General features: G+C 37.9%; 1 long non-coding RNA gene across 1 annotated transcript; it reads left to right on the top strand.

Moving 5' to 3' along the window:
* Positions 1-3,564: 3,564 nt before the first annotated feature.
* Positions 3,565-27,237, top strand: LOC113840395 (uncharacterized). Its single transcript, XR_003493214.3, has 4 exons — positions 3,565-3,755; positions 17,065-17,123; positions 25,289-25,398; positions 26,531-27,237. It is a non-coding gene; the product is annotated as an uncharacterized lncRNA (long non-coding RNA).
* The last annotated feature ends 697 nt before the right edge of the window (positions 27,238-27,934 follow it).

The raw sequence follows: 27,934 nt of genomic DNA, 5'->3' as shown, positions 1-27,934 counted from the left end.
ATGATCCTCACAACACTACAACAGCCAAAGATTTAGAAAACGATACTGTCAGTTTTGCATAAGTGCAATTCCGTGGATTCTCCTGCAGATACTCTTGACTTAGGCTGGTGAGAGAAAAGGATGAGATTTTCTTCTTCTCTTTCGTTTGTTTAAAGAAAGCAAATATTTGGGGTCACAGTGGTGCAGTGAAAGAGAGACTATTTTGTAGAGCTACGTAGTACATGAGTCTTTCCAGAGGCAGCTATTTAAAAAGCATAATATACAGAGTTGTGTCATTCACATCTGCTTCTCATGGGCAGGTGTATGTAATCACACAAAATTATATTAAAAAAAATTCTCAATTAATTTTCTGTTGTGCACAATTCATTTGTTTTGGAGAGTGAGAACACATATTGGCTCTTTCCACTTAAATTCTCCTTAACTGAGCTTGACTCTGCCTCTCCACTCTGACTGGCTGCTCTGCCCACAGTTTCTGTCCGTTTCCATCTGATTCCAGTACACCATAAACCATATCATTTTCCTATTGGAATGAGTTCTTACTAATGCTGTCCATTACTCCATGGTATCACCCCTATCCATCTCTGGCCAATAACATCCTGCATGTCTATACCTCCTCACGAATGTCATTTTCACCTCCTTTTTTATTATTCTTATTCTTTCTCAGGCCCTTTTAAAGTGAATGTTTACTGTGAAGTACTTCATAAATTAATGTTGTCTGTAAAAAAAAAAAAAAAAAAAAAAAGTTTTGCTATTAATTATGCATATCTTGAGTTATTTAATCATCACTGAGTTTCTCATTGTTTTCCATTAGAAGGATGAGAGTATATTTTCAAATGGATTTCATCTGCATAGTTAATTAAGCTTTAATAAAACAAATAGAGAGGGAAAGCCCCTAAACATTTCCATATAAATTGTACTCAATACCTAATACATATAAAAACATGTCTTTATAGAGACAGTCTCTTGCTAGTCTCCTCTGTAGTTAGTGTGCATCAGCAGTAACTCCCATGAATTTATCAGACATTTTAAAAATAAATGTAAGGGAAAGCAGCCATGGCCAAATCCTTGGGGCAATACACCACTGCATGGCATCAGAAACAGGCCTCCAAGGAGACAGAGAAGTAGCAGCTGAGACATTACAAATGAAATGCATCCAGTTTTCTGTTACTAATTAAATACTTGTTTCCTACATAAACAAAACACCATTAGGCCACCTGAAAGCTGCCCTGATATGCCAAGCTGTGGTGACATTTTTGTGTAGACCCATGTGGTGCCTGGAGTTGGACTCGATGATCCTTATGGGTCCCTTCCAACTTGGGATATTCTATGATTCTATGGCAAGACGTCAATATTCCTGTTTTCACAGAGGTGAGGGCTGAGCATCAGCCCTGCTCTGAAGGATAACAGTGGATGCTGAGGGACCTTTGGACCTCCAGGCTGTAAGGATGCAGGTCAGTGACCTGCCACTATTTTCTAGGGTCTTCATGGGCTTTTTGGTTCTTTTTAAAATTTTTGTTAATAGATTATAAATAAATAATTATAGAAAAATCTAATGCTTCTTGCTCAGGCTAATTTCTGAAAGAACTGAACAACTAGGAAGCAATGGAATAATTTTAACCATGGGTGTGGAAGAGATAACCAAGTGTATTTACTGGAGACCACAGCAAGAAATGAACCTAGGGCTGCATTGACTCTTTACTCAAGAAATATGTTCCCTGTTTTTTTATATACTGTGTTGCACCATGAACATCAGTAAAATGAGAACAACAAATATTTTCCCATCCAACTTTAGGATGTTCTTCAGATACATTTGTCAGTCTCTCTTCCCACTGTTAATGTAACATGGGTGTGGTGACTACTTGGCAAACAGACTGTTATGCAACCTTTAAAGCTCTTATACAGCAACGACTCAAAGGGCACATAAAAATTTCAGCTTTTCTCAAAGTCTTATGAAGTCCAGAGAGCTTAAACATTTGGACACATTGAACTGGGGAAGATTTCCTGCATTACTGAGTCTGCTCACCCTCCTATTTTGGGCAACCAGGTCATATGAACTCATGAAGTAAGTTAGCGAGCTCCTTACATATAAATATTTTGAGTTTTTGGAGCAGGGAGGAAATCATAACTATGAGTCAGTTATCTTTAGGGTAAGGGAATACACTAATATCAAGTAATGACTTCTAAATATGGTTATATATTCAGAGCACATGACTGGCAAATGTGTTTGTAGATTAGGTATAGAACTGTATGTGTATTTTGGATTTGCAAGAGTGTGACTGAACTGAAAAATATCTCTGCTGTTTTTGAGTAGGCACACTGGGTAAACTTTCATTGACCATGTTTATCTTCTACCTTCTTTATACATAGCTTATCATTCAAAAGCACAATGTTTTAAACTAAAACTCAGAAAACCAAAGCAGATGGAAAGAAAATGTTTTGTCGGTATTAATATAGTATTCAAAGCAACTATGCTGAGTAACCTTTTCCTCCACCATTTTGCATCAATGCCAAAAAGTTGTTTTCGGTTCAAAATGCTATATAATACTTTTATATTACACCTGCAAAGAGAAAGATGTAGGTAAGAATCCATTTCAGAATTCAGGGTTATAGAATCAATGAAATACCACACAAGCCATAAGCCATGCAGATGGAAAGGTGCTCTCAGGTCTGCAGTCTGCTGCAAGTTGATGCTGGAAGCAGAAGTTCCTGGTTTCTAGCAAGTGGATTACCAAGGTCAGATATCCAGCTCCTCTGGATATTTTCATGATATAATTAGATATAAGCATGTTAGAATAATGAGATTTTTCTCTGTTCTATCTTTCAGTTTCAGGGTCTCTGACCAAATTTATTACTAGCCAGGTTGAATCTGTTGCAAATTTTCCCATCAGCTTTTATTAATTAAGTGGTTTAACATTTTCCTAGCATTAGATCGTAGGTAGACATGGAGGTCCCCTTATGTTGAGGAACTTGTTGTTTGCCCTGTCACAGGGAAAGGTAGTCTGTGGTCTAAGGATATGATAGAAGAACTTGTAATACGATAATATGAGGTTTGCCAACAAAAAGGAGAGATGTGGTAGTACAGAAAAATCAAACCATGTACTTACACAGTTTAACCACTGAACAACTTGATAGCCTCAAATTATCTGCATTTTAAGACCATATAAACACACACAAAAATAACCTCAGCTGCTGTTCAGGCTGGCCCTTGCATTTTGAAACTTGGCCAGTAGTGCTCAGAACTTGCAGTGTTTCTATCCCTGAAGTATTTTCTGCAGTAATAAATCACAAGGAAGTTCCACCACATCCTGTCTAGTTCTACCTTTGCCCAGTACTGAAAGGGTTGCTCAACTCTTCCGGTGTCAATCAAACATATACTTAGTTGCTTATTTAATTGAAATCTGCTGCTCCTTGATAAAGACTATGAAAGTAACAACAAAATCACTTCAGAAACTGTGGATAAAATGGTTTCTGATTCCAAATGCTCTGCCCCTATCCACCAGTGGTATAATTCCTTTGTAGAAGGATACCAAGTCAGTCAGACATGATTTGCCCATAGTGGAGCCATGTTGCCAGTCACCAGTCACCTCTCTGTTTTCCATGTGCCTTAGCACTTTCTAGGAGGATCAGCCCGGGAAGAGAGGTGAAATTGAGTGGCCTGTAGTTTTCTGGGATTCCTACTTTCTCTTTTTAAGAATGGAGTTTATGTTTCAGCTTTTCCTGTCACTGGAACAATGGTTGTGCTCTTGTGATTAGAGGTGGGTATGGCTTTTTTTAAAGCATGTTGAATATGTTTCTGCATCTATAAGTGTATGCAGAAGAGATGTTATCATATCAGAATGTCAACAGTATGAAAGAAGGGAATGAGTACAAATATTGTGAATGTGTTAGAAACTTAATTTTTCATTAACTTTTCAAGTCAGAATTTACCAAGAAGCTCCAAATGCCGATGTTCATAATTTCCAAATTATTTCCTTTGCATTGATTGCAATTTTGTTGTTATTGTCATTTCTTAACAGCTAAATTTATATAATCAACTAATGAAATACAAAACTGTACTCATAGCATTTGATTTTTATATTGTTGGAGAGTAAGCTCTGTACAAAGGCTCATGTCTTTCTGGTTCCCTCCTGAAGTATAAACTGCCTGAAACGAAATGCAGGCTTTAGTCAGGCACATTTCAAGGCTGTGGTTATATACAATCTTAATGTCTATAAGAAACATTTTCTTATAACTTCTAATCAAAATTAATTTGCATCCTTTTACTACGATGATAGTCAGCTTCTAGTTTTAGGTCAGAGGTTGGACTCGATGATCTTGAGGTCTCTTCCAGCCTAGACAATTCTGTGATTCTGTGATTCTGGGCAGCTTCACACATGAAAATGCTGGTAGATTTAATTTATAAATTGACAAAGTTTAAGAAGCAGAAATAAACAGAATTTATATACATATAAATTTTATATATATGTAAATGTAGTTAAGATTCACTTACATGACATTGTCTGGTAATGCATGGAAAGTTTGAGATAAAGCAACATTTATTCTCTTTGGGACATATCCATGTCACAGGAGAATGTACTCAAAATTGGGAACAACATCATGGCCATAAAGTGTAGATTTTCATTGCTGTGTTGTCAATGATCTTAGCTTTTACATTCGTACAAAAATAATCTTCAATTGTGGTGAATAAAAGCAGGAGGCTTTTCTTTCCTTACAGGTCCTTGAATGGTGGTTCTGAAGTGGGATTGTCATTTAGGGTGAGATTAGCCCATGGGGAAAAGGATTATTCCTCTCTTGTTGGTGGATAGAAGGGAAAAAATGCTTCTGTTTAATATGATGGGACTACTGGGAATTAAGGAAATTCAGCTTGTTCTGCTACATATGGATATCTCCTTAGGTACAATGTTCTCATCTTCTTCTCAATCACATTATCAATCTCAATGCAATTTTAGAAGTATGTTGTCATTTGTATTCAGATGCTATGGTCTAAAACCAAAACATACTTATTACTGAAGTAAAATGAATATTTGTAGACTCTGATACTCTTTTGAAGTTGCATTACTTTCTCATCTGATATGTTTCATAATATTTTGGAAACATTGTTCAGCATGAAGTATTATATATCATGTAGTATCCAACTAATTCTGTGGCATATTATTAAAAAAAATTTATAGTAGCTGTTGAAGATATGGTGGGATATATCCATTCACTATATGGTCTATATAATATACTAAGGAGGTGTCTTTTTTTTTTTTTTTTTTTTTTTTAACACATTGCAAATGTTATGAGCACCATTGAGAATTATTGTGCATTCACTTCCATCACTGAAAAGTGCCAAAGTACCTTCACTACTTCATCAGGTTTTCTAAGCCACCCTTCTACTGAAACAATATAGTAAATCAACACAAAGATCTGACTGCCACATGTTCCACAAAGTCAAAAGTTTTGAGACAGCATTTCTACATGTTTGTATGTTTGTTTGTTTGCAAACTTAACCATGTAGTAACTCAGTAGAGAATTCCACCTGGGTAGTCACCACCACAGACAAGAATAAAGATGGTCTCCAGGGAGTATTAGAGCTAATCTGGAATTAGTTTGAAACATTCAGGCATTTGTTCTCACAGAGATTCTATTAATTTTACTTCAAAACGCAGACACCTCAGAACAAGTCCTGCCCAGAGAGCAAAACCAACAGTCTAAATCACAGAACATAAAAAGCAATATTAATTCTTCTTCTGGGAAGAAGGAGAAAACAAACTTAAGCCGAAGTTTCCACACCCTGGTAAAAGGGCACTGAAATCTAAGTCTGATGGATGGATTGATCTAAATAACAGACCCAGGAAGAGAGAATGCAGTATAAATATTAAAAGGAATTTTGATTACAGACGTGCCTTCAGTTTTAGCATGCCCGAAATAGAAGCTGATCTTCAAATTGCAGCCATCTACTAATGGTATATAATAATACAGCACAGCAGTCTTCAATTCTAGTCCAGTTTTCACATGGGAATTGTGACCTGAAGTAAACTTTGTTATGGACTCTTGCAGGAGTCCAGGAAGGAAAATCCTGGTAGTATGGTCATTACTATCAATAAATGTTCCTGATGATTACCCAAATTTTACATATAATACTGGTGGTAGGGGGACTGTTGGACCAGATTATCTTGGAGGTACTTTCCAACATTAATGATTCTATGATTCTATGGTTAAATCACAAAATCATATGATACTTATTATTTAAAAATATGTATTTCAGTTGGACATTAATGACCACATGTGTTATTCTCAAAAGTCATGGTCCTCCAAAGATTCAGATTTATATATTGAGAATAATGCCCTGGAAATATATAGCTCACACCTAAGGATTTTTGGAGCAATCTGAACTATACGGCTTTAACAGGACAGGAGCTAACCAAGCGTGTCCACTGCTTTTTCTGCAGTTCATTTTAAAGTCATGCCATAAGCAATTTCTTCTGTCATGGTGATCCACATTTTCTTTGTAAATCCACTGTGTCTCAGTCAATACACTTATCACAGTTGATTCATCTTCAAGTTTATTATAGTGCTTGCTGCCTTATTTCCACAAACCTCTCATTTTCAAGACTATTTTTCAGTTACCTCCAGCACCTTATCTATTTCTATAAAGTTAAGTTCAATTAACACACATTCTCACATCAAGGTCTTTGAACTCTCAACACCTTTGGCAGTCTTTCTCCTATCAAGGCAGATACTTCCCCAGTGCAGTAATTCTGTGTGCTTCTGTGCGCAGAATGAGATGAGAGGGCAAAGTGCACAACAGAAGGATAATCCAATTGCCAAAATCAAGCATGACATACCTCTAACAGTAGTAATACCCATGCCTATGGGCTGAGCACTGGCACAGGCTGCCCAGAGAGGCTTTGGATCTCCCTCCTTGAAGATCTTCAAAAACTGCCTGGACGTGGTCCTAGGCAACCTGCTCTGGGTTTCCCTGCGTCATCAGAGGGGTTAGACCCAATGACATCCATTCTGTGATTCCATGACAATTTGTCCACTGGTAGTTGGTAGGCCTTCTAGTAATAGAATCTAGTAATGATGGAAATTTACGCATCTCCAGAGGACAGCACTTCAGCTATCTGGTACATTTGCAGACTGAGTAGCGACATATTTACCAAGGAAATTTTTGTTCAAGGACAATGTTCTACACTTTCTGAACACCAAATTTATGCATAAGTTGTGTATTTTTAATTCAGCATGACTGATGTTCAGCTTTTTCATATTTCAGAGACAACTGAGTTCTAATGAAAAGTAACAAGTGATAGCAAATGACATTGAAAAAAAAAAAAAAAACAAACACAAATGTAATCAGAGAGTCTGAATGTGACACTGAAAGCCTCTTATTTATTTTCTTACCTCATTTGATAATGGACAATTTGATTGGCCTGAATGGATACACAAAGTCTGCCCTAATACATGCTGATATATTTTTAACAACATTAATCATATCCTGTCAGTCCTACCATAATGCATTGGCTTTTCAGACTACGGTTGGAGAGCTATAGAGCAATCTTTCAATCAAACCTGGAAAGGGTCTATTGAATCATGGGAATGGCAGCATTATGGATTTTAGGTACTTCAACAACAACGTTTTTAGTTTGTCAGCTTTGATTTATGTCATTTAAAGTTTGCAGTACACAAATATGCAGATTGCCTCAGCACTCAGAAAAGTATCAGATATAATCTTCAAAGTACTGAAAGATTATGCTCTTAAGGATGGAGCAATCCTCAAAGTACAGTGAGTCTTTACATCTGCATTGTCAGACAGATGTTGCAAAATACACATTTTGCCTTATGTGCTGCTTTTGTTGTTCATTTGACTGCTTTATGCACTATACTTCAATGAAAACATGTTTCTGGACAGTCTTGTCTTGGCTATTGTGTGCTGGGCCAGGTGAAATAACTCTTGAAGCAACTGGATATTTTCAGCTGGAAGAATCTCTAATGTGCAGGTTCAGGCCAAGCGGAGAGAAGTGCAGTCCGGAAGCAGCTGAAGAACCAGTCCAGACTCCCTGAGAGGATTAGAGAGGAAGTAAGAAAGTAGGCATTGGGGTGGTGGAAAGAATGAGACCCAGAAAGTCTGTAGCAGCTCAAGATGTCACTGGAAAATGCTGGACTGACATCAAGCATGAAAGACATGTCTGGCCCTGAATAGACAGAGTGGGCAGGGTACAGATTTATTTAATTACCTTGTAAATTTATTCCACTGGGCTGGTCTAGAACTCACTGTAGTTGATGTTTCCTTGTTGTTATGAAATGGAAAGAAGGTGTCAAACATGTTATGGTGAGTATTTTGAAAGGAAAAGGGGCAGGCAGGTCTCTCATAAAGCTCTGGACAGCACAGGATTGTCTCTTAAGAACACGCCAAATTTCCACTTCTGTTTCAAAGACTGTGCAGAGACAAAGAAACTCTATTAGTCATTCATGGCAGAGTCAATATCTGCCTTTCATTTGTATCAGTCTGCAAATTAAAATGATTAGATTGTACATGTAAAATTATTTCAAGATACTGTTAATTCTGAGTCCCTTATCCTGTATATAATCAATACTTTTATAACTACCTCCCATTGAAGCCAAATAAGGAAATAAATAAATAAAACAAAACCAAAGAGAACATAACAAATTTTCCCTCATTAAACATTTCATAAATTAGCCAATGAAAGTTATAGAATCACCATAGAATCACAGAATGGTTTGGGCTGGGAGGGACCTTCAAGACCACCTGGTTCCATCTCCCTGCCATATGCAGGGACACCTCCCACCACATCAGGTTGTCCAAAGCCCCATCCAACTTGGCCTTGAGAACCTCCATATATGGGGCATCCACAGCTTCTCTAGGCAGCCTGTGCCACTGCCTTACAACCCTCTGAGAGAGGAATTTCCTCCTAACCTCTAATATAATCTCCCCTCTTTTAGTTTAAACCACTCCCTCTTGTCCTATCATTGCCTGCCTGAGCAAAAAGTTGTTTTCCATCTTTTTTTATAAGCCCCCTATAAGTGCTGAAAAGCTGGAATGATGCCACCCATGAGCCTCCTCTTCTTCAGGCTGAAGATCCCCATCTCTCTCAGCTTTTCTTCACAGGAGAAAAACCATTATAGAAATTGTTAAACAAATACAAATAAGATGGGTTTATATCAGTGACTTTTCCACAAAGCATTTTTCAGACAGGAATAATTTTATTTTTATGACACTAATATGAAATAATAAAGATTTGTGTAGCTTATAGATAAGGCAACTGAGATTTGTGCTTTTTTTTTTTTTTTTTTTTTTTTTTCTTCTAAGATAATTTGTGAAACAGTTGAGAATTTTGGTTAATTTTACATCTGTTTCTTCATTCAGAGAACAGTTATTTCCTTATAATAGATAAATACTTTAGATTACTCTGTTCTCTTTTGAATACTGGTAACATAAGAATACCCAACAACCCAAACAAAAAGTAATCATGAAATTGGAAAGATGACAGAAACACACAAGCACAACCCAGCTACAAAAATATTCTATTTCTGAAGGTATTTTAAGAGTCATTTCAGAGAGAAGAGAAGCTTTATCAGTTCTCTACATAATCCCTGTGGAAAAGGAACTGGGGATGTTGGTTGATATCAATTGGTCAAGCCAGTAATGTACTCAGGTGGCCGAGAAGGTCAAACACATCCTGGCTTGTACCAGGAATAGTGTAGTCAGCAGGACCAGGGAGGTGATTGTCCCCCTGTACTCTGCTCTCGTGAGGCTGCACCTCAAGTACTGTGTTCAGTTTTGGGCCCCTCACTACAAGCAGGACATCAAGGTATTTGAGTGTGTCCAAAGAAGAGCAACAAAGCTGGTGAAGGATCTGGAGAACAAGTCTTAAAGAGGAGTACCTAAGGGCATTGGGATTGTTTAGTTTAGAGAAAAAGAGGTTCGTGGGAGACCTTATCACTCTGTACAGCTACCTGAAAGGGAGTTGTAGGGGAGTGGGAGTCAGTCTCTTCGTCCAAGCAACAAGCAATAGAAAAGGAGGGAATGGCCTCAAGTTGTGCCAGGAGAGGTTTAGGTTAGAAATTAGGAAGAGTTTCTTCACTGAAAGGGTGGTGAAGCATTGGAACAGGCTGCCTAGGTAAGTGGTTGAGTCACCTTCCCTAGAGGTATTAAAAACCTATGTGGAGGTGATGCTTAGAGACATGTTTTAGTGGGAGAATTGGCAGTGCTAGGTTAACATTCAGACTTAATGATCTTAGAGATCTTTTCCAACCTAAATGATACTATGATTCTATTCTATAATAGTGAAACAATATTTATTAAATATTGTGATGTTGCATAGCAAAAAGATACTGCAAATATGTTGCTTGCTAATATACAAGTGTGATCAAAGGAATGGCTATTTTAATTCACCTTAAATGAAATGTTCTCATGAAAATGCGAGTGTGCATGTGCATGTTTGTGCTTACCCAGAGTCCTGTCTAACATCATTCTATTTGTTTCATTTTACTCACATGAGTCTTGGAGATGAAACTCGAGTAAGAGTAACCTGAAACCTTTTCCTCCTTGTTAGTCACAAGCAGAACCGATCCTTTAGAAAAACAGTCAGTAACATATGAGCAAAGGCATGTGAGCATAATTGGAAAGTGATGGTCTGTACAAATGTGGGAGTGGTAGTAATCTAAACCCTTTCTTAAGAGCTGTGAAAGAGTCCAACTTGACCTTTGCTTTTGAGGCTGAGTTTACAAGACAGGTGGTGAGACACAAATTAGTTCTTTGTTGTGAACAGACTAAAGATAATTTAAAGTCACTGAGAAACAATAAATACAATCACATGACTACTTTCTGACTTTTTGACATTTATAAAAGAAGAGTTTCATGTTAAATGGAAAGGACAGGACTGCAAAGTGTGACAGGCCTCAGTTCTGCTCTTGTATTCTCTTTTTTACTTTCCTCCTCTCATTGGTTTTCCCTTTCCTCATCTTACTCTGGTACTTTGCTAATACATATCAAGTGAAATCCTGAAGTGTCTGCTTGTCCTCTTCACTTTCCTTCTTTGGCACTTGTTTGGCAAAGAGTGCAGGTAGCTTGATGGGTATTTATTACATTGCCACATGAAAGCTTGAGGACACTGGCAGTGTCTGAATCATTCTTTTATCCACAGATAGGATTTCAATTAAAGACAGATTTGGCAGTGCCTCTTGGTTTTCCATCAAACTTTACTTCATAAACTATTCTCCTTTCACCTCCTATGCTGGAATCCTCCAGGGAAGTGTTATCTCATTACTATTATTTGTTTTTCAGACCCTTCTCAGGAACTTAGTCATGGTCATATAACAGTACAACTCTTATTCGATATTATCCCTTTCCACTCTAACGTTAGACTAGGATAAACAGTGTGATTTCAAGTCAATTCTTTGCCAGGTAGCATTCCTTCATCTTGTCTTATTTGTTTTAGTATTAAATGTATGCCTTTGCTTTTAATGACATTAAAACAGACTTTAGTTCCTTGCACTCTGTTTACTGGTTTAAGCACACCATTCTGCAGCAGGGACCCCACCTCTCATTTTGAAGGATGTAGCATTTTGAAGGCAGAGAATGTGTTAAGACAAAGAAAAGGATGTTTAAAGTGAGAGAAAGATGAAGTGAATGAAAAAATTACTAAAGGAGATAGCAAAAGCAAGAGAACAAGAGCTAACATTAGTTTCAGACAAAAAAAAGGGGGGGGGACTTGGAGAATAAATTTATGCAGCTACAGGAGGAGATGGGAAAAGTACTTTAGTTTTTGTTTCAGAACAACTTCACCAGATAAGCTACTTGCTGGAGGAAAAAAAAAAAGAAAAGAAAAAAGCGAGAAAGAGAAAGCGAGAAAGAGAGAAAACAAGAAAGAGAGAAAGCGAGAGAGAAAGCAAGAGAGAAAGTGAGAAAGAGAGAAAGCAGGAGAGAAAGCAAGAAAGAAAGTGAAAGAAAGAGAGAAAGAGAGAAAGAGAAAGACAGAGAGAAAGACAGAGACACAGAGAGAGAGAGAGAGAAAGAAAGAAAGAAAGAAAGAAAGAAAGAAAGAAAGAAAGAAAGAAAGAAAGAAAGAAAGAAAGAAAGAAAGAAAGAGAAAGAAAGAGAAAGAGAGAGAGAAAGAGAGAGAGAGAGAGAGAAAGAGAGAAAGAGAAAGAGAGAAAGAGAGAGAGAAAGAGAGGAGAGAAAGAAAGAGAGAAAGAAAGAGAGAAAGAAAGAAAGAGAAAGAGAGAAAGAGAGAAAGAAAGAGAGAAAGAAAGAGAGAAAGAGAGAAAGAGAGAAAGAGAGAAAGAGAGAGAGAGAGAGAGAGAGAGAGAGAGAGAGAGAGAGAGAGAGAGAAAGAAAGAAAGAAAGAAAGAAAGAAAGAAAGAAAGAAAGAAAGAAAGAAAGAAAGAAAGAAAGAAAGAAAGAAAGAAAGAAAGAAAGAAAGAAAGAAAGGATTGGCAAAGAAGTATTTGCCAATCAGTTATGAGAATTTATTTTGGCAACTGAAAAAACAGATAACAAAGTAGATAAGCCCTGGCACTCTTTCAATCCAATCACATCACAACACAAATAAAAACCAGTAATGAAACTGTGCTGGTACTAAGCCTCCATGCTGGAAAGTCTAAGCATAATTTTAGGGAAATATGGTGGTGTTTTTGTTTTCGTGGTTTTTGTTCATTTTTTTGTTTCATTTTGTTTTGTTTTGAAACATTTATTCAAAGCACAGTATCATAGAATCATAGAATTATTAAGGTTGTAAAAGATCTCCAAGATCATGGGTTCTAATAGTTGCTTAATTTACAAGAGGTGTTATTAGTTGCTTAATTTACAAGAGGCGTTATTATCTACATCCATAATTATATCTTGAAAGAATACATCACTCTTCATCTTGAGAAGTTTTCAGATTTTTAATATTCAAAATGGGAGACTGAACTTCATTTTCTTATCAGCAGTGGTTTATATTGGGTGCAGGTGGAGTTGCCACTTGTTTCTTTCTTTCACTGCTGGCTGCAGAAGTGGGTGTTATGTGGGCACACAGGGCAGCCAGGCTGACAAAGTCATCCCATTAATACAGACACCCTACCTAGCTTCTTGTGCATGGAACTGGAACAAAGCAGCACACCTGATTTTTCATTTAGAGCTGTAGGTTAATTATCAAGCTGGAATTTATTCTTTGTCAGTTGAGTTGTAGCTCCTGCTAAGGTAGGGTATAATGCCTACACAGCAGCACACGGCCCCTCTTCCCAGTTGCTGACAGCAGGACACGAAAAACAAGGCTGTACAATTGCGACTGGTAACTCCTTGACCGAATAATGTAATTAGAGTAATTAGAGTGCAGTGAGCAGGTCATATCTGAACAACATACTATTATGAAAAATGACTGACATTTTTTAAAGCCATGTATAATTTCCAATTTCTTATATAACTCTGCATTTGTTCACACAGAAAAAAAGAGGAAGCTGAAAACTTCAAAATACAACAGTCCTTAGTATAGGACAGTCAGTCATTTTTGTCTTATTTCAGAGCATTCAGGTCTTAAAAACATTCCTGTTAACTCTGAGACTGATAAACTCACTTGGTCTCCAACTAGTACTATCCTATATAATATGTATCTCTTAACAGAAGAATTGTGAAGGAAAACAAAAAAAAACTTTTTTTTTTTTTTGACGGAAAAAAAAAACAAACAAACTGTAAGCATATCTAGTTTTTCACTGAAATTTAACATCCTCATAATCTGACATAATACAATTCATCCAGGCAGTAGCCTACAACAATTTTTGGCTTGTATCTCTTCCCAAATCAGACATATTTTAAATCTTCTGGCAAGTCATCATTTGCAGGAAAATCTTGTTTTAGATGAAATATTAAATTTACAATAAATGCAAACTTTACATTCAAGCCCTCTTTTGGGCTTGGAAAACAGTAAATGTTTATTTGCCTTTTGATCAGTACACACTGCAGCTGGTAAAAGAAGTTCAGTGTATAGGAGACAGAGACCTTGGGGAAGGTGTCTGCCAAGAGTATTTTAAGAGGTGCTTATCATGACCCATTTAGAGGTTTTTCCACTTTGCTCTTTCACAGTCACATTTTGATTTAGATTGAAACACTTCTGCAGGAAATTCTAATTCATTTTCTCTATACAATTTTAAGTCATGGATTTGCAATATTCATACTATTGTCATAAACTTACAATAGTACCTTAATCCATAGCTATGAACAATAAAAATGCAATTTTATTTTTATTTTTTTTTTGACTTCTACATTACTTACCAATGGTTTGGAACACCTTTCATTTGTGTGCCTAGAACATGAGCTCTGGAAAGTAAGCTTTTTTATTCCAGGATAGTAATGCAAATTAAATTCACCTCTGGGCAAAGAGATGGCACAGAGTGTATGTGTAATATGAGAACTCATTGTGCATATTAAATATGCCCCCGTGCTAACTCTTAGAGACAAATTTCATCCTCAACAAATGATACTTGCACAAACTGCACAGTGACACATTAATGACTCCTCATGTGTATTATTATTTATCACTATCCTATTAAGAGGCTACACAAAAATATTTACCACATATCATTTCTTACTGTGTTATTAAACACAGAAACAACTGGATTTGGTGGCAGTGAGAAATTGTAAGTTCTCACATGTAGTGGAAATGTGGTAGTTTTAACTTTCAAAAATTGAAAGAATTGAAAGACTACTGGACTGCTTTGGGTCACTGCCACATAGTATCAGGAAATGCAGTGCAGTCTAAATGAAGTTAGTCACTTAAAGCATATTGTAGATTCAGAATGACTATTATAACTCAGAAAAAAAAAAAAAAAAAAAAAAAAAAGTTTTGAATTTCATCCACTTTCCTTGAGTCCTGTTTTTCAGAGCTACCATAAAATGGTACTAACCACTTCAGGAATATAGAATCATAGAATCAGTCACAGAATCCTAGAATTGCAGAGCCATACAACAATTTTACTTGGAAGGGACTTTAAAAAACATCTAGTTCCAATCCCTCTGCCATTGGCCAGGATGCCTTCTACTAGACCAGGTTGCTCAAAACCCCATCCAATGTGGCCTTGAACACTTCCAGGGATGGGGCATCCACAGGTTCTCTGGACAACGTGTTCCACTGCCTTACAACCCTCTCAGTAAAGAGCTTTTTCAAAATACCTAGTCTAAATCTCCCCTCTTCTAGTTTAAATCCATTACCCCTTGTCCTATCATTTTCTGCCCAAATAAAAAGTTGCTCTTCACCTCCCTCAGCCTGATGACCACACTTCTTTGGATGCAGGCCAGGATACGATTAGCTTCCTGGGCTGCAAGAACACATTGCTGACTCATCTTCATATTTTTATCCAACAACACTCCCAAGTCCTTCTCTGTAGACTGCTCTCATGCCCCAGCCTGCCTTCATTTTTGGGATTTCCCCAGCCCAGGTGCAGGACTTTTCACTTGGCTTTGCTGGACTTCGTGAGTTTCGCACAGGCCCACATCTCAAGCCTCTCAAGGTCCCCCTCCTCCTGCATCCCTTCCTTCCCACATGTCAACCTCATCACTAAGCTTGGGTTGACTGCCAGCTTGCTGAGGGTGCTCTCAATCCCACTGCCCACATCAGTAACAGATGTTAATAGCACTGGTAGCAGTGCTAGCCCCTGAGTGAAGGTTGGTGGTAAAGAATGAAGGAGAGCACTCATCACTGGTATCCATCTGGACATTAAGCTATTGACTGCAAATCTTTGAATGCAAGTATCCAGCCAATTCCTTACCCACTGCATGCTCCAAATGTCATGTCCATGTCTCTCCATTTTAGTGCTTTGCACAAGTTGGGATAGATGATACCAATTGCTCTGCCCCTATCCACCAGTGCTGTAGCCCCACTGTAGAAGGCTACCAAGTTAGTCAGGCATGATTTGCCCTCGGTAGAGCCATGTTGCCTGTCACAAACAACCTCTCTGTTTTCCATTTGCCTTATGTGGATGCCTTCCAGGATGATCAGCTCAATGATCTTGCCAGGCAGAGACGTGAGACTGAGTGGCCTGTAGTTTTCTGGGTTTCCTTTTTTTCCTTTTTAAAAACCTATTTTATGTTTTCGCTTTTCCAGTCTCTAGAAGCTTCACTGGACTGACACAACTTTTCAAAGTCTATGTATACTGGCTTAGCAACTTTATCCACCATTTCCCTCAGGACCCTCAGATGCATTTTATTGGGCCCCATGGACTTGTGCACATTCAGGTTCCTTAGGTGGTCTCCAACCTAATCTTCTCCTGTAGTGTGTATTACCTCACCCTCCCAGTCCCTTCCTTCTGATTCTGTGAAATGGGTCCATTGCTGGTGAAGACTGAAGCAAAAAACTTGTTGAGTATCTCAGCCTTCTCCATGTTGGTTGTAGCCAGGTCTTCTGTTTTGCTCATTGGGGCGGGGCAGGGGTACAGTATCTATTATCATCCTTTGATGTCCTATGTACTTGAAGAAACGCTTCTAATTATTTTTTTACATCTTTAGCCAAGTTCAGCTGCATCTGTGCTTTGGCTTTCCTGGTCCCCTCCCTTCACTCCTGGGCCATACCCCTATAATCTCCCCAGAACATTTTTCCCTGCCTCCACTGCCTATCCATTTTGTTTTTGTATTTTAGTTTGGCTAAGAAGTCTTGAATTTGCCAAGATAGTCTCTTCCCTCCGTTGCCCAACTTCTTGCAAGTTGGACGAAGAGCTCTTGTGCCCTAAGAAAAATGTCTTTAAATATCTCCCAGATCTAATTAGCTCCTTTATCTCTGATTGTTCTGCCCTAGAAATGAACCACATTGAACCAACAGTTTGTTTAGAACTTCTTTCCTCGTAACTTATAATGCACACCTTTTGTCTTCCTTTCAGTGTAGTTCTGCATTGACCACTCCAAAGGAAAACACGTTCCAGTTTTCCTGTAGATTAGGAAACAAGTTGTGTGAAATAGGGCCTATTGAGAATTCTGATTACATTTAGAATGTTCAGAGTAACTCAAACCTTCTAAAAAGCATATTGGTTTATTTTCTTTATAATACACTATAAAATATAAACATTCTGAGACTGATTTTTTTTTTCCCCCAGTGTTTCAGCAGAACAGCAAGCAATGATGCCTCTATCTTACCATGGTTTCCTACTAACAGGTAACATGTCAGAAGTTTTACTTATTTCTCATAATCTGTTACAAAGAAATATTCTTAGTAGATGTATGATAATTAGTATTATAGTATGTGGTACTAGTCATGCATTTCAGAAGTGTTTTAATTTCTGAAAGAATTTACTTATTTTATATTCTGTCTCTCTTGTAATAAAGCCAAGATTTTGTATAGTTTTGCCAAGGATTTTGGTACTACAATAAGTACACTGAACTCTGTCTAATCTCCTGATTCCTGAGGGAGACTTACTCATATCACAAGCCCATCTCTGTGATGCCAATTACATTCATAAAATTAAAATGCCTGTTACTCCAACTGAACACAGCTGCCAAATAATAAAATTAAGAGTAACATTGTGCATCTGTCAGCCTATTTTGACTTACATACAGTTGTGCATATTTTGTCTTTAAGGATAATTTTATACTGTTAAATTGATTTTTTGGCTACTTTTTCTGTTTGGATTGCCCAGCTCTTGTTCAGTTCCATGCTGTTTTCCTCTGAGACTAATGACTTGGTTATTAGGAGCAGAGCGAAGAGTACAAAACAAAAACAAAAACAAAAATCCTTTATAGGGTACATGGGGTGTTGTGTTTGTATGGGAATTGCCATCAGTGTGCAGTGTTGGTATTCATCAATGCACAATGCACATTCCATCAATGTGCAGTGAGGTATTCTGAGCAGAAAATAAATTAACCTTTTAATGGGAACTAATGTAATTCACTGATACTATTCACAAATCTTCAAACTGGCTAAAGAAGCAAAACCCTCATGGGTTTTGTGACACCCAAGAAAACCCGAGGAACGCAAGGAAATATAATAAAAGTTTTAGCAAATTGAAAGTTTCTCTCTTTTTTTCCCATAAGTTGTCAGAAATTCCTTGTGGAATTCCTTAAACTTAAGCCATTAAGTTTACCTGGCAGCACCTCAGTGAGCTTGTTGTTACTCTCATTATTTGCTCTGTGTTGTCTACAGAGTTGTAGCCATATCTGTATTCTGAAGCCAGCATTGTGACCCCTCCTGACCTCACCCAAGGTGATGCTTAGGCACTGAGTTGGTCCGTGCCTTCTGCTGTGTCTTGCTGCACCTTTTAATTATTTATTTCAGCAATCTTCACAATTTTTTTTTATATATCCTGAACACCACCCTTGCTTTTACACAAACTTACCTTACTCATATACTCTAGCCACCACCAACTTAATGTAAACGTGGTTGGTCTCTGCTTGTATGAACCCCAAAATTTAGGTTGGCATCATACTCTGCAGCTATGCACTGAACATTCCCCTTGTCCCTGTTGGCTTGAGAAGTCTGCCAAACACTCTTGTCAAACACTCTAGTCAAAAGCAGTAGCTTGCTAACATATGCTATAGCCCCTCCAAAGCTACTTTAGCCTGAAAACCTTGCATAGAGTTAACAGTCTGGTTAGGTGACATGAAAAAGCCAGTATGCATTTTTAACATACTCTCTTGTAGCTTTTTTAAGGTTTCAAGTTTGTTTTCATCTTTTGCTTAGAGATATGCCAAGATAACAGAGAGGTCCAGAAGTACAGTGCTGCAGCTAAGGCTTTTCATCAGATTACATTTGCGCTGGGGATGAAGGAGCTAATAGACACCAACACAACAGCACTTCTTTCAACCCATTCATGCTATCTTTAGTAATTTTGTTTCTCCTATACAACAATTTAATCCTTAAAATGAATTCTACCGCTCCACCAGGTACCAATTTTATTACAGTTTGCATTTTCATCGTATCTCTGAGACACTAATCTCAATACCACTTGGAGGTCTAGTTCAGTAATGACTAAAAAAATAAATAATATCAGTATTAATGTCAGTAACAATGACAATAATAATAAATTGTAGTAAGGGCATAAATTCTGACATCAAGCTTGCTTTAGTCTGAATGACTTTTTAAACCTATTTAGATAACTGTACCTTGTTTGCTTACACCACTTATAACCCAAGAAACCAAAACCAAGCCTGAAGTTTATTCCATCAACTTCGACCTGCCAAGTCACAGTATCACTTTAGCAGAATCTGGCACCAGAATTTGGCTAGTGCTAGATCTTGCTGCTTCTAGGTCTCAATTGTATGTGTTACACACCAAAAGTCACAGAAGCACAGAATGACCGAGACTGGAAGAGATCTCTGAAGATCACTTAGTGCACCCCCCCTGCTGAGCAGGATCACCTAGAGCACATTACACAGGATGACAGCCAGGTGGGTTTTGAATATCTCCAGAGAAGGAGACTCCACAACCTCTCTGGGCAGCCTGTGCAAGTGTTCTGTCACCCTCACAGTAAAGTGCCTCCTAATCTTGGGCCTAAACATCCTATGCTTCTGTTTGTGCCTATTGCCTCTTACCTTGTCGCTAGGCACGACTGACAAGTGACCAGCTCCATCCTTTCAGCAGCTTCCCCTCAGGTATTTATACACATTGATGAGATCTCCCCTCAGTCTTCTCTTGTCCAAGCTAAAATGGTCCAGCTCTCTCAGCCTGTCCTCGTATGACATGTGCTCCAATCCTCTGATCACCTAGTAACCCTCCTCTGGACTTGCTGCTGTAGCTCCATGTCCCTCCTGTGCTGGGGAGTTCAGAACTGGACACAGTTCCAGGTGTGGCCTCACCAGGTCTGAGGATCACAAGATCACTTCCCTTGGCCTTATGGCAATACAACAAGTCTTGTATCACTGACTATATTTACTTTTTTTCCTGTGTTGGTGATTTTTTTTTTTTAAATATCAAACAAGTACAAAGGGACAATGGATAGATATTTCTGTTAAAAATGTATCGTTAACAAAAGTGATCAATGCTGAAAACATTTTCCTTTTGAGATGTCTTACGAGTTTTTATTCTAAATTAGTACATATTTTTGGATAATCAAAAATAATTTAAAAAAATGTTAAAGTTTATAATTGTGAAAAAAAATAATTCTTTAAATAAGTATTAAAAAACATCATTGAAAATAAAAGATTTAAACTCTACTGAAGGGAATTACAAAACAAAAAATGTTTCTAAAGTACGACTTTAACTAAATCTTCATGAAAGTTTGTTTTGTTTTGTTTTGTTTTGTTTTTGAGTTAAATCCAGCTGGTCATGAATGGTGTTGCCCAGGGGTTGGTGTTGGTGTCCATTCCCTTTAACATCTGTCTTGGTGATTTAGACAGGGGAATGGAGTGCACCCTCAGTAAGCTTGCAGATGACACCAAGTCATCTAAAATGGATGACTTGGACAAATCCAAGAGGAAGTGTCAATCTGGTGGAGGGTAGGAAGGCCCTGCAGAGGGACCTGGACAGGATAGTTTGATGGGCAGAGGCCAATGGGATGAGGTTCAACATGGCTAAGTGCCGGGTCCTGCACTTTGGCAACAACAACCCCATGCAATGCTATAGGCTTGGGGCAGAGTGGCTGGAAAGCTGTGCTGAGGAAAAGGATCTGAGGGTGTTGGTCAATGCACATCTGAATATAAGCTGTCAGGGTTCCCAGCTGGCCAGGACGGCCAAGAGCATCCTGGCTTGTATCAGGAACAGTGTAGCCAGCAGGAGCAGGGAGGTGGTTGTCCCCCTGTACTCGGCTCTGGTGAGGCCACACCTCAAGCACTGTGTTCAGTTTTGGGCCCCTAGCTACAAGAAGGACATTGAGGCCCTGGAGCATGTCCAGAGAAGGGCTACGAAGCTGGTGAAGAGCCTGGAACTTAAGTCCTGTGAGGAGTGACTGAGGGAACTGGGGTTGTTTGGTCTGGAGAAGAGGAGTCTCATGGGAGACCTTATTGCTCTCTACAGGTACCTGAAAGGAAGGTGAGGAGATGGAGGTTTTGTAATGAAAGATCAAATTACAGTCACTTGTATTTACCTTAATTGCTAATGGCCACATGCTTGGTAATGGAGACAGGAGACAAGGCTACTCAGATCTTTCTTCTGTTTAGCAGAGTGTGGTTAATTTTTCATTCATGATACTGTAGAAATTATTATTATTATATTAATATTTTTATTTTTAAATATATTAATATTATTAATATTATTAATAATAATAATATTATTATTATTATTATTATTAATAATAATAATAATAATAATAATAATAAAGTAGAAAACTAGTTACTAAATATTATTCTTCAAGTACATTGCAGGTATTATCTGCAGAAGACTCTGAATTTATGTCTGGCAGCAGTACAGGACCTGGAGATATATATTGTCCATGCAGTTAATCTTGAATATGTTTCAGTTAAAATGTTCAAGTTCTCTTTGTACTCTTTCTTACCTGCAGTGATGTGGAAAACTGAAGATTTTTTATCACTTATATATACATTAATTAAGAACTTGAATCTCTTATAAAAGTGTATCAAAGTATTCAGAAATCTCATAAGGCTGTTATGATTCTATATTCTTTCTTGACTGTCACTATTTCCTAAGCACATTGTCCTCACACTAAGAAGGAAAAGCATGAAGACAGCCCATTAATTTTGTCCATTAACTTTGAGAATATTTTTCAATCCTTGTACCACTTTTTCAAATATGAAATTCTCTTATCATGCTACTTGCAGTCTGTGAAGATTTCAGATTGGGTGCTTTAAGGTAAATGCTTAATTCTTCACCATTACAGCATTGAGAAACAGAGAACCAAAGCTCATTTGCAGGTCTCAGTTGTTCTCCACAGTAAAGCCTGTGTCTGACAAGTTCCACATTTTGCATAATTTTCTTTCTAGCACAAAATGTACAAATGAGACTCGAAGCTTCCTGAAATAGAGAAATTATTTATATCTTCTCAGAAAGCAAAAATTGTGATGGGATTTCACTTAAAGGTTCCCATAAAAAAAAAAAAAAAAAAAAAAAAAGTGGAAAACCACCCTGCCTAGGCTGAAACACAATTGGTGACTATCTCACCATGATGTAATGACAATCATGAAACTAGGTCTTACCCTGCAAGCAGTTTTACAGTATCTGCAGTAGAAGGGAGAACAATGCTTGTTAGAATAGGGATGGGCCCCAACAACTGTCTCATATATTTAAGCTGAACACCAGTTGGGGGATAGGAAAGGAGAAAACATGGACCATATTAAAGGAATATGGTAAAAAAACAATAAATGCAAAATTGCAGTATTGCATAGTTAGCAGTTCTTTACTGAATGGGATGCAGCTGCAAGGATCATTAATCCTCTTTAATTCTTTGCCAATCTTGGTGTTACAGAAGCAGTGGGAGTAGTGCTACTGGAAGCTGAATGTGGATATTAATTTTCCTTTTGTAATTTCCTGTTTCATTTGTATTCAGTAGACTACAGTTGCATACAAAAGAGGAAATGAGACTTCAACAAGATATAAAACAAACAATGATATATATATTTATAAAAGAGATAAAATAGCTCATAAACACGAAGAACTGCCTGAACCACACTCACTTTTTTATCTCTATTAGAAATGTCTCAGATTTACATCATTTCACAACAAATATCTTTCTTTCCTTTATGTATGTCCTTTCTGGTTCTCAAAATGCCAGAAAGCCATCAATAGATTCTTTTCTCTTTTTTACTCTCCCTGCTAGTAAGGGAGAGTATCCCTATCCTCTAATAAGCACAATGACATTTATATCAACACATACTCCAGGTCTTCCTTTTCAGTTAATCTACAGTTCCCTCTAGGACTCAACAGGAATATTATATTTTTGCTATAATTTAAAAAGTGACTCTGGATACCTCAAATAGGACTGAGTAGTTCTGTAATCTTTCTTTTAATCCTTTGTCTTTGATGACTACAAATCATCAGGTTCAGATGCCGAATTACTTTAAATTAAACTTTTTTTCCTAGGACTGAGGTTTGGCATGAATATATCAATGACACCTTATTGTCTACAGCTCTGACAGCAATCTGGTCCAAAATCTGCAGTTCCCAGACAAACTACTCACCAAGTGTTGAGTAAGGGATGTTAATATGCAAAGTTGTAGAACCTCGTAGATGTAGCCGAGACTAAGATGACTTTGGAAGATTAAGGAATTTATGTCAATATAAAAAAACAAACAACAACAAAACCAAAAACCTGGACAAGTCTGAATGTTTTTTTCCAGATTTTCAAAACATTTATCCTTGCTACTTGGCTCTGGAGCGTCTGTCCCCATGTGCCCAAAGATGAGCCAGCTGGCCTGGTTGAACAGAGAATTGTAGCTAGAGCTTAGGAAAAAAAAGAGGGTTTATGATCTTTGGAAAAGAGGGCAGGCCACTCAGAAGGATTACAAGGATGTTGTAAGGATGTGTAGGGACAAAACTAGAAAGGCCAAAGCTCATCTGGAGCTCAATCTAACTATTGCTTTTAAAGACAACAGAAAAAGTTTTTATAAACACATCAGCACGAAAAGGAGGACTAAGGAGAATCTCCATCCTTTGCTGGATGCGGGGGGAAATTTAGTGATGAGAGATGAGGAGAAGACTGAGGTGCTTAATGCCTTCTTTGCCTCAGTCTTTAGCAGCAAAACTAGTTGTTCTCTGGATACCCAGTACCCTGAACTGGTGGAAGGGGATGGGGAGCAGGATGTGGCCCTCACAATCCATGAGGAAATGGCTGGTGACCTGCTACAGCATTTAGATGTACACAAGTTGATGGGGCCATATGGGGTCCACCCGAAAGTACTGAGAGAACTGGTGGAAGAACTGGCCAAACCACTTTCCATCATTAATCAGCAGTCCTGGCTCTCAGGGGAGGTCCCAGTCGACTAGCAGCTAGCAAATGTGATGCCCATCTACAAAAAGGGCCAGAAGGTAGACCCAGGAAACTATAGGCCTGTTAGTTTGACCTCAGTGCCAGGGAAGCTCACAGAGCAGATTATCTTGAGTGTTATCATGCTGCACTTGCAGGGCAACCAGGTGATCAGACCCAGTCAGCATGGGTTTATGAAAGGCAGGTCCTGCTTGATGAACCAGAGCTCTTTCTATGACAAAGTGACATGCTTAGTGGTTGAGGGAAAGGCTGTGGATGTGGTCTACCTTGACTTCAGTAAGGCTTTTGACACCATTTCCCACAGCTTCTCATTGAGAAACTGGCTACTCTTGGCTTGGACTGGCATATGCTTTGTTGGGTTAGAAACTGGCTGGGTAACCAGGCCCAAAGAGTAGTGGAATAGTGGTGAATGGAGTTTGATCCAGCTGGAGGCTGGTCACTAGTGGAGTCCCCCAGGACTCAGTACTAGGGCCAGTTCCCTTTAATATCTTTATCAATGATCTGGATGAGGGGATTGAGTGCACCCTCATTAAGTTTGTGAATGACCAAATTAGTACCAAGTTAGGTACGTTTGTTGATCTGCTCGAGGGTAGGAAGGCTCTGCTGCAGGATCTGGATAGGCTGGATCGATGGGCTGAGGCCAACTGTAAGAAGTTCAACAAGGCCAAGTGCTGGGTCCTGCACCTGGGGCAAAAAAACCCCAAGCAGAGCTACAGGCTGGAAGATGAGTGGTTAGAAAGCTGCCAGACAGAGAAGTACCCGGGAGTATTGGTGGATAGTCGGCTGAATATAATCCAGCAGTGTGCTCAGGTGGCCAAGAAGGCCAACAGCATCCTGGCTTGTATAAGAAGTAGTATGGCTAGCAAGGCTAGGGAAGTGATTGTCCCTCTGTACTCAGCTCTAGTGAGGCCACACCTCAAGTACTGTGTTCAGTTTTTGGTCCCTCACTACAGGAAGGACATGGAGGTGCTCGAGCAAGTCCAAAGAAGGACAACGAAGCTGGTGAGGGGTCTGGAGAACAAGTCTTGAGGAGCAGCTGAGGGAGCTGGGATAGTTCAGTCTGGAGAAGAGGAGGCTCAGGGGCAACCTTACTGCACTCTACAGGTACCTTAAAGGAGGCTGTAGCGAGGTGGGGGTTGGTCTATTCTCCCACATGCCTGGTGACAGGATGAGGGGGAATGGGCTTAAGTTGTGCCAGGGAAGGTTTAGGTTGGATGTTAGCAAGAACTTCTTTACTGAAAGGGTTGTTAGGGATTGGAATAGGCTGCCCAGGGAAGTGGTTGAATCACCATCCCTGGAGGTCTTTAAAAGACGTTTAGATGTAGAGCTTAGTGATATAGTTTAGTGGAGGACTTTTTAGTGTTAGGTTAGTGATTGGACTAGCTGATCTTGGAGGTCTCTTCCAACCTAGATGATTCTGTGATTCTGTGAACTTATTTTCTTTGATTAGGTGAGCAGTGTAGGAGAGACATATGGAGTGTCCTTAGAGGCAGGTTATTCATGCCTCTTCTTCAGACTGCTGGCACACTCCCTTCAGTATGCCTCATCTCACAAACCTAGGTAAGTAGGAAACCTAACCTGATTCTAAATGCAGATATTACAGATGGCATATTTGTTTGGAAGAGTCTTTCTCAAATGTTTTTACCATGTGTTTTCTATTAAATATCTCTAATATATTTTATACAAATAACAATTATTACTGGTATTTCACATGATGTGCTTATGCATATTGGCTATTCTTACCTAGTAAGAAGAATCTACATGGGATTAATTTTAGGATTATTTAAAACTAAAGCTTTAGTTTCTTCATATCTGGCCTTCAGACCAGGACTTTCAGCAGGAAAATTTCTGTCAAATGGGCAGGAAGATACCGGGAATATTGACTTGACTTTGGGAATGTAGGCTTGTGGAAATGGAAGCAATTAATAAAGTTCAATAAAAAAAAATGAAATAAAGGAAGAGTTGAAACATCACTCTCCGACAGTTCTATCATATTTTAAACATGTTTTTGAATATGAAACAAATCCAAGACCATAGCTCAACAAGGCATCCATTTAATTAGATATTTCCTGTGTGGGCAGAATATATTGTAATGGCTTTGACAAGTAGGCCTTTCTCAGATTCACATAACAGAGATATTGATAAATAAAAAAGATAACTAAGAATTAAAGAAATTTTTACTTTAAATCAACCTGAAGAATTAATTGAAGAAGCAGTTTTTTGAGTACATTTCTTCTCATGCTTAGTGTTTACTTGAAATAACATATTGTTTTATATCATGGACCCAAGTTCTTGGCTTGGTATCAACTCCTCAGCTTTTCTTTGAGTCACAATGGTTTCCACCAAATGAAAGAACTTCTTCTTATACATCTTTGACTAATAATAATAAGAAGAAGATTTTTGCTTTAATTTCATCCTGAGTTCAAAAATCTGTAATCTATTCTTTGTAACAACTGTGTGCATAGTTTCAAGAACTGTATTGACACCATTCCACCAAAACAGATGTTATCAAATTTTCAGATGAAAAGGAGATATTTTTGACCAAGATGTGAAATATTTAATATAAAATACAAAAGGACAAAGTTTAATTTATTCTCAAGCTTCAACTGAAACATAAACCAGTTAATTTTATTTGAAATCCCAAAGGCTTCAAAGAACATTTTCAATTAAGTTTCCTCACATTATTTTGCAGGCTCATGAGATCTGAACATTTAATTGTTTTGCCTGCCCTGAGTTTTGAGTTTTGTCTTTCATTGATCCCTAAAATACAACTGTTCATTTCACTGCTACAAAAAGCAGGTAAGTATGCCTAGGTTAATGGGGTTGGTCAAGAAATATTAAAATGAATGATACTATGTTAGAAAACTAAGGGGAACAGGAAAAAAAAATCTTCTCCAGGTGAGACCACCTCCATTTATGAGCACTTACATATGGTTTAGGTCCTCACTTGTGTGGGGAAAAAAAACAAACAAACAAACCTGGATTTAATTATTCGTTAGTGTCAACAATAAATAGACTAATTGTTGGACAATGCAGTGAAACATTAGAAGGTTGAATGCAAAATTACACAAAGAAACTTTCATTCATAAGTGTAAAGTATTTTAATTTGAACAGCTTTAGTAATAAGCAAATTTTCAAAAGTTTACATATTGTTTATTTTCTGTAACCGTAAAGAAGTATTCATCTTCATGCAAACTATTTTGGAAATTCTGGTATTAACTTTTTCTTTCTTTTATCCACTTATGAATATCAGCCCACTACAGCAGCTATTACACCTTGCCCTCTTCCTCCCAATGTTCTCAGAAGTGGCTCAGCAGGATTGTGCATTTTCATAAATGTTCTTCTCTCTTTCATTTTCACAAAAGAAAAATGGAAATATAGAAACTCTATAATTATTTTGTGCCAACTGTAGCAAAGCTGAAAAAAAAATAAAATCTTTGTAATCTAAAGCACTTTCTTCCAAGTGTGAAAACTGTTAATAGTGACTCCCTGTAGCTAACAGCAGTTTAAGCGCTGGAGCAGAATATTAAACAGTGGTTTCTCTTTGTAGAATGTGAAGCTCTTTCTTCAGTCCCCAAAGCTAGTACTACTCTACCTGTCACCAGCTGTCTCCTATATACAGTGTGTGAAACAGTAAGCAAATACAGAGGTGTCAAAATGGACTTGCAGTTACAAATGATGATTTATTTTTCTCTTAATGAGGAGTAGAACAATAAAATCTCTTACAAAACCCCAAGTGGGGGAACAAGTAGAGTAAACGCTGAGTTACCCTACTTTGTACATGAGCTCTATTTTTCCATGATGGCATATCACCCACTTCAGTGAAACAACTTTCAGTGCCAGCATCCATGTTCCTGTGAAGGAGTCAGTGGCAGGGCAGGGAAAAGTTTTGACTTCTTATGCGTCCTAGAATTTTACAGGTTGTTCTAAGAAAACAAGCTCTTATTGCCTTCTGGGCAGGTGATAAACAAACTAACATAAAGACAACTTTTTGGTTATTTTTTTGTTCTTTATTTTATTTTATTATTTTTATTTTATTTTATTTTATTTTATTTTATTTTATTTTATTTTATTTTATTTTATTTTATTTTATTTT

The sequence above is a fragment of the Anas platyrhynchos genome, chromosome Z (genome assembly GCF_047663525.1).
Source record: "Anas platyrhynchos isolate ZD024472 breed Pekin duck chromosome Z, IASCAAS_PekinDuck_T2T, whole genome shotgun sequence".
Taxonomy (NCBI): Eukaryota; Metazoa; Chordata; class Aves; order Anseriformes; family Anatidae; genus Anas; species Anas platyrhynchos.
Note: the sequence above shows the minus strand (reverse complement) of the source record. Positions and strands in the feature narration are given on the sequence as shown.